The 8,172-nt window shown below is 44.9% G+C and overlaps 1 long non-coding RNA gene across 1 annotated transcript in view; it reads right to left on the bottom strand.

Annotated features, from left to right (window-relative positions):
- LOC116631138 overlaps positions 1-7,149 on the bottom strand; it is a 78,529-nt gene extending 71,380 nt beyond the window's left edge. The window contains exon 1 of the long non-coding RNA XR_004299094.1: positions 7,031-7,149. This is a non-coding gene — a long non-coding RNA (uncharacterized LOC116631138). The remainder of the gene's footprint in view (positions 1-7,030) is intronic.
- Positions 7,150-8,172: the final 1,023 nt, after the last annotated feature.

An 8,172-nucleotide genomic window follows, 5' to 3' on the forward strand; every position in this document is an offset into this window, starting at 1 on the left:
AATACCTTATCAGAAAAATATCGAATTCACCAAAAAAATGCATGTGGCTGATAAGCATTTGACAGTGGACCCAAAATCACTGCTGATTAAACAAATGCAAATTAAGGTAAGTTTCTTTTCACCATCAGATTAGCCAAGATCTGCAAAGCCCAGAGTTAATGATAATTTGGGAGAAAGAACGCTCTATCACACTGTTGAAAGCAGAACAAGCTGATAAATTTATGCATGGCATTTTGTCAAATTTTATCAAAATTAATAAGATACCTGTTCTCCAATCCATCAAGTCCACATCCAAGAATTTATCCCTTAGAGACTGTTGGACAAGTGTGCAAAGACTTCTAGGCAGAACCAGTCACCAGAGTTCTCTGTAGTACAACCCCAAACTGGAAACAGCCTAAAAGCCCCTCAACAGGGCATTGGTTAATATAGTCATATTCATACAATGGACTACAGTGAAGCCCCTGAAAAGACAAGAAAGATGAAAATGTATTGACCCATATAGATCTAGGACCTATTGAGGAGTGAAAAAAGGTGGTTATAGGCCAGTATTACAGTACAGTCCTGGTCAAGTAAAAATGTAGGTTTGTAGCAACATTAAAAGGCTGGGAGAATATATTCACACCAAACTGTCAATCGTGATTTTTTTGACCTCACATTTTTGTTTTTGTTTTTTTTCTCTTGAGCCTTGGGAAATATGACTTTATATTATTTGAGTTTTTTTAAAAAACGGAAAAAAAATAGTCTTTTAATTTTGAAAAAACAATGCAATCTGCATGATAATCCTATCCTTTCGCTTATATCAAACCTCACTAAAAGCTCAGAAAATTTTCTCAAAGGGAAAAAAAAAAAAATCATGTGAAGTCAATAATTATCATGTGACATCCGAGCTGTTGTCAGAACCTTCTGGCATATAAACAACTACAGGAAGGTCTCCTGCCTTACCCAACCCCACCTGATTGGGATCTTTCGTACACTGAGGCGGGCCTGATCTGTCTCCCAAAATGACAAAGAAGGGAGGCCTCTCGGGATGCTGTCTATTTAGTCGGTAAGGGATGCCTTGCTGGGTCGAGCTCTTCTCAGCTCTACAAATCTTCCACAGCCCATGTGCCCACACTGAACTCTCTAGCTCACACGTGACATCCCCCTTGGAGGTGCAAACCGCCTCATTTTCACTTCTCAGGAGTGTCAGGTTTTTTCCTATCCATGCGCTCATTAGTATAAATCAAATCTCCCTGTCTGCTGCTTCAGCAGGACTTTTTCCTTCTGGGAACCGGCCTCTGGGTCTGGCTGGGTTCATAATGCACTGGTCACCTGATTGGGAGGAGATAATGGGGACAGGGGCACAGCAAGGAATACAGAGCCAATGTGGGCTCGATCCCAGGACCCTGGGACCACGACCTGAAGGCTACTAACTCCTACTTACCTTTTCCCCCCCATCAACTTTATGGAAAGTTAATTTATATAAAATAAAATTCAGCCATTTAAATGTACATTGTGATGAGTTTAACAAATGTATACACATCCATGTATCTACCACCACAGTCAAGATGCAGTCCGGTCCCATCTCCAGAAAGCTCCCTCAGGCCTCCGTGTAGTAAGTTTCTGCCTTGTCTCCACTGAAATGCTTTGGGTCACTATAGTCTTGGCTTTTCTAGAACTGCATAGAAACGGAACCATGCCATATGTGGTCTTTCGTGCCAGCCTACTCTCACATAGCATAATGCTTTGCAGATTCATCTAGGTTGCCTAAATAAAGTAATTTAGGAAGGCTCACTTGCTGGACCAATTTGCTCTAGTTCACTCCAGAGCCAAATGCCAACTTTCACGTTTGTCTGCCATCTGTCACAATGCAGGCCAGGGGTTCCTGTTCTACCTAAGATTACGGAGAGAGACCCTTTATTCCTCTTCCCTTGTTGGTTACACAAGACAGTAGGTGACAAGAAGCCTTCATTTCAGAGGCTTTATTTCCTCTGGTTCTCAAATTCATGCAGCGATACATGGTCATATTCCCCACTACTGCTGAAGGGCAAGCAATGAGCAGTGCCAGCAGGCAGAGGAGCGTGGGAACACCTGCGGTCATCAGACAACCTAGAAAAGGGACCTTCTGGAGCAGCATTTCTCCGACTTTAATGTGCACGCAGATCACCAGGCATGCAGATGCTCATTCCATAGGTCTGGGACAAGGCTTGAGGTTCTGCATTTCCAACAAGCTCCCAGGCAAAGCCAATGCTGCTGGTCCCCGAACCACACTTCGCATAGCAATGTTCTAGAAGACACAGGGGCAGATTCTATGGGTTGGTAGGGAAAGTCAAACCTCTAAGGAGGCTGAAAACATGTACCAACCTACGCTTGAGAAATACGGCTCAGAGACATGAATTTTCATCAATACATATACATACATCATCAATCATCTGTTTTTCTTTTTTTTTTTTTTTTTTTTTTTTTTTTTTAGATTTTATTTATTTATTTGACAGAGAGAGACACAGCGAGAGAGGGAACACAAGCAGGGGGAGTGGGAGAGGGAGAAGCAGGCTCCCCGCAGAGCCGGGAGCCCGATGTGGGACTCGATCCCAGGACCCTGGGATCATGACCTGAGCCGAAGGCAGTCGCTTAACTGACTGAGCCACCCAGGCTCCCCAATCATCTGTTTTTCTAATGGCATCTCAATTTTCTCATCTGTAAAATGGGCTTTAAACTATCTCTGTCATAGGTAGACCTCCAGTATGGTCCCCAGTGATCTCTGACTCCTGGTGTCACACCCTTGTGTGATTCCCTCCCCTTGAGTACGAACTGGGCCTAGCAACTTGCCTCTAACAAAATACAGCAAAGATGATGCGACATCACTTTCAAGATGAGGTTGCAAAAGCCTGTTTCACCTTACTAGCATTCTCTAGCTCGCTCTTTCCCACCTCTTCAGCTCAATGAAGCCGCCTGCCATGTCGTGAACCACTCTCTAGAGAGGTCTGTGTGGCAAGGAACCCAGGGAGGCCTCTGGCCCACAGGGAGAGATGAAGTGAATTCTGCCAGCAGCCACATAAATGAGCTGGGCAAGAGGTCTTTTCAAGTCAAGCCTGTGAGAGACCCAGAGCCAGAGGACCCAGCTAAACTGTGCCTGGATTCCTGATCCAGGGATACCGTGAGATAATAATGTTATGGTTTTAAGCCACCAAGTTTGAGTCATTTCTCATGTGGCAATAGATAACACATTTCAGAGTTGTTCCAAAGATTAAAAATGACAAATGAATTCATGTAAGAGAAAGAACTTAGCACAGTGCAGGGCACAGAGTGTCCCCTTGGCAATGTTAGTTGAATCTAAAAATAGCAGAGTCCTAAACATCGCCAGGATCTGTAAACAGCAGTGGCAGCCACTAATCTAAGAATAATCCCTGTGTATAAAGTCTGCTACTTTCAGCCTTGTCAGGGAACCTGCAGACCAAAAAGTTGGACGTGTCCCTATAAATACAAAGGCATAACTCGTGCCGCGCGTGTTTTACATATTGATGGAGATATCCCACTTCTTAAACGTAAGCTTGCTGTTTCATGGATCTTAGGGCCGTGCTCACGTACCCCAGCAGGGAGGAAGAGGAGAGAAGGGGACACAGGAACACCTGAAGTCATCAGAGGATCTAGAAAGAGACCTTCTAGAGCAGCATTTCGCTCTAGAAGAGGAAGAGGAGGAGGAGAGAAGCGGAGCGCCCACTGAACCGTGGTTCGTCAAGTGGCATTCCCACTTTTTCTTCTCATTCTCTCCCTCCTACGGTCTAGTTGATTCAAAGAGGCAAGTTCAGCAGCAATCATCAAGCCAAATGGAAACTCTAAGAACCACGTCCGGGAAGTCTGTCCACTCCAACAGCCGTTACAGCCCTTCACCGAAAGTGGACGCCCAAATCTATATTATGAAAATCACTGTGAAGAGTGTGAGAGCATTTCAAAGGGAGACCAAGTCCCCCGTTTAACAGACCTTTATTCAGTGTCCACTGTGTGCAGGGCATTCAGCCCTCCTCGGTGATCCGGGGAAACAAAAATAAGTAAAGCGCCATCTGGCGGAAGGAACAGGCACATGCACACTGGACTGTCCGGGAGACCCCTGGTGGAGCGTCTTCATCTACTGCGCCTGCTCTGTTGCAGGCTTGGGAGTAGGGGCGAGGACGTAAAGCTGACCTCTTAACTAGAGAGCGAAGACAGGTTGGGACGTGTTGTAATAGAGGTACAAATACAGAGTCAAGAAAATACAAAGATGCCACAAGTTAATTCTGACTCAGGGCCCAGGAAAGGCTTCCTAATGAAGGTAACATGTGAGTGTGGTTTTGAGGAATACATAGGATCTCACCATGCGGGTAAAAGCGTTCCACATGGGTGAGGGCAGGAGAGGTACAAAGGCAGTGAGGTGTAAAAGTGCGAGGTACATCAGGAAATGCCAACGAGAACACCACCACAGGAGTGGCAGCTGTATGGCAGAAGAGTGGGAAGCGAAGGCTAAAATGGGGAAGATCATAAAAAGCCTTGAAGCCAAAAAGAGGCTGGATTTATTCTGCATGTAACAAAAAGCATGAGTACCTTTTAAGGACAATAGCGATTTGGCCCTGCATTAGCCAGTACGCTTGAGGTTGCTAGTGACTGAAACCCAATTCAAACTGGCTTAAGCGAAAAAGAATGTATTGGTGCACTCGACTGCAAAGTAAAGAGGTGCATCTGGCTTCGGGCTCAGCTGGTGCCAAAGAATAAATGATACCATCTCTCAGTACTACCTTCCCCTTCTTGACTTCTTTCTCATGGGGATTCTCTCCACACTGTAGCAAAGATGGCCATCAACAGCTTAAGACTTACATCAGGGGCTTAGGCTCCCCTCTGCAAACAGAATGCTTCTTCCCCAATAGTTCCATCAAAGGTCTGGTAGCTACAGCTTTCTCCATAATCAACATCACCCATTACCAACGTAAATGCTATGACCAGGGGAATACAGTGTCCATCTTTTGGGGGGGGGGGGTCGGCCCTACCCAAACTCCACTCACTGAATGGGGCTGGGTCCTCAAAGGAAAATCCAAGGGCTGCTTTCAAAAGAAAGAGAAATGGGTGCAAAGCTGACAAAAAAAAAACACCCAAAAACCAATACCCTGTCCATTGCAAACTAAAAGAGGAATTCTAGAGACCATCTTTTGGAGCAAATGCAATACAGGGGTCCCCCCAGAGGCCAGAAAGCCTCTGCAACAGACCAGGCAAGACAATGGTGTGAACCAGGACACACAGCACGGGCATGACAGGAACAAAACAGTGGCTCATAATCTCACACAGAGTACTGAAGGGTCAAGAGAGAAACATTTTAGGAAGTAAATATGGAAATCATGTGTGTAATCAATGTGATTTAAAGGGTCCTGTGGTACAAAGACAAAACTTAGATTTTATCATGTTTCTACCCATGTGAAAAAAGTTCAGGTTATCATGGCTTATTTGCCGTCAGAACAAACACAGGCTAAGATAACTTAGGTTGAAGTTAGACAAACACCATGCACAGAAGTCTACTGAAAAAAAAATTACTCATTCACTTTACCTGTGGACTCATATTTTTCCTTCAATTTGCTTTAAAAATTAAAATAAATATCTAATTTCGTTACAAGCACCATAAAAATCCCTAGCCATATATGTGGTATAAGTACTTTATTAGATATATTCCAAAAAACAGTGCAGAAGGCAAGATCTCAGGTGAAGGAGTGCAGAATGTGCCACCTCAAAATATGCCGCTTTGGCATATTGACTATTTTTAACTGAAAGCACTTAAGAAACAGCAGATGCAAGAATGGTCTGGGCTCCCCTTTTCTATAAAAGCTTCCATGAGAGAGGTGCCCGCCCTCCCCGTATCAGGAAGAAAAGCACATCCTTATCACCAGAGACTTGGATTCACCACCGAAATGGATCTGTACACATACACTAAAATAACTCTCCTCCTCTTCCACTAACTTCCCTCACCAATATATATCTTAGTAACCTCCCCACAATTTACTGCCCCTAACCCAAACCCCTTTGCCTTGCCATTTCTCCCCAAATGTACCATTTCCTTATGTAGAAGATCCAAAGCTTTCTGTTCTGGTCACTTCTTTGGGACCTCATTCTCTTGTGAAGCCCTCCACGTACACATAAAAATTTAATAAAACTTGGATGCTTTTCACCTGTTAATCTGTCTTATGCCATTGTAATTCCTAGGCCCAGCTGGAGACACGCAGAGGGCAGAGGATTTTTTTCCTTCCCTACACAGGAATCTAAATATTCTTTTCATGAAACAAGTGCTAGAGGCAGAATGGGGTTGGGGAAAGAACACGCTGCTGCAGGTGGGGAGTCCTGGTTCCACCCCCTGGCAAACCAATCAGCCCCTCAGGGGGTCAGGATTCTCATCTGGAGAAAGAAGAGGTAGAGCTGGACTCTGCCTAAGGTTCCTTCTCCATCTACTATTCTGTGTTTTTTGAACCAAAAAGTCCCCCTAAACCCAGAAGTCTCCCTCCCAGGGACAATTCTGAATCTCCTCAATTCTAGTCCTTTTCTGGTCAGCCTGCTGGGTGGCAGTTCTATTAAAAGCTTCATTGACACTTCCACCAGAACCCATCACATGAGTGTGAAGCAGCATTTCTGTGCAGATCACCCAACCACACCCCGTGTGAAGCGCATGACTAAAGCCACACACCCACCTCTCAAATGGCCGGTGAAGGAGGTCAGTGTCCTTGCAATACCACGAAAAGTACACCTACCAGAGCACCCAGGCAGTCAGAAATGACAAAACCCAAAACCCGCAAACCCGGACCAGGGAAAGACATGTGGTAAAAGCTGATTCTAGCAAAGCTGGGTGTTTTACGAGAGGCCTTTTAATTGGAAGTAACAGAAAACCACTCTAACTTAAGAACAAAGTGGGATTTATTTTAAGGATCTAAATCTGTCTCATAAAACCTTAGATCAAGAAGTACATCCAAGCTTCCCAAAGAAATGGGAACTAAAAACATCAAAAAGTCTTTCCAATCCCTCTCCCTCCCCACCTCTGCCTTACCTTTCTCCTCTGTGTGCTTGTATCTCTGTGCGCGGACCCCCTCTCCTCTCCTTGGTTGAGCAGGTCCCTAAGCACGGCCACGTCTCAGCCCTCCTCTGGTTGGAACACCTAATTTAAACCTCCAGCATCTTCATGTTCCAATTAAACCACACTGAAGGTTGTGATTGGCTCAGCTTGTCCACCTCTAGGCCAATCAGTTACGATCAGGGAGGCGGGGCCACGTGCTGGAAACCTGGCTGCCAGGACCTACCCCTACTACCCTGGAAACCTGGGCAGGGTAGTACACTAAGTTCCTGAAGGTCTTCGGCCGTGAAAGGGGCTATGTAGGTGTGGGCAAGTTTTCTGTGATTTTTTTCTTGCTTAAATATTTCTTTACATATTAAACAATATACAGAAAGACATTCTATTGTCTACATAGTCTAATGTACAGAGGATCTAACTGGTAAGACACAGCTGCTCAATCTGAACATGACTATCATTTCTTAGTACCCATCATACTAACAGGGAAGAAAAGCAATTCAAGCAACTGGAGTTAATCTTCCCTATCTTTCACCCCAGAGATAAACCCAGGTCAATTAATTCTCCCCAGCTGAGTATGCAGCTGACATTTTAGTGAAGGAAGCATAAAAATGATTTCTGGCTATGTAGGTGTGTTTCATGCAAACACTCTTCTTCAGCAGCTCCTGACTTCAAATGAGAACTCCAAGCCCTAGCAGGCACGTTTGGTGCTTAATACATTTAAGAAAAAAGAATAGAAGTTATATGGTTTCCCTGGAAACCATTTTCTAAAGAAACTCACACAAGCACCTTCTCCAGAAGCAGGTGCTGCTGCCTGAGGATTCTTCCCCCACCCCCACCCCCCCACCCCCCGGGGCCATTCATTAAAGGGTCAAGGCCAAGGCTCTGCTGGCTGTAGCGCCAGGAGCAATGGTTGAGCTTGTTTTACTTAAGAGTTATTTGGTATCAGGTCTCTCTTTACTACCTGGTTCTAGGAGAAAAATAAGCCCAGGTGGCTTTTGGCATCTTGAAAAGCATTGGCAAGTACTGGCTTATCCAAGGGAAGTGGAAGAAGTCCCATGGTGTCTATCAGAATGGGTGATGGGGATTTCTCAGGGAACAAGAGGCGATAGCTCAGTAATTAT

This window comes from Phoca vitulina, unplaced genomic scaffold (assembly GCF_004348235.1).
Source record: "Phoca vitulina isolate PV1807 unplaced genomic scaffold, GSC_HSeal_1.0 scaffold4, whole genome shotgun sequence".
Classification (NCBI taxonomy): Eukaryota; Metazoa; Chordata; class Mammalia; order Carnivora; family Phocidae; genus Phoca; species Phoca vitulina.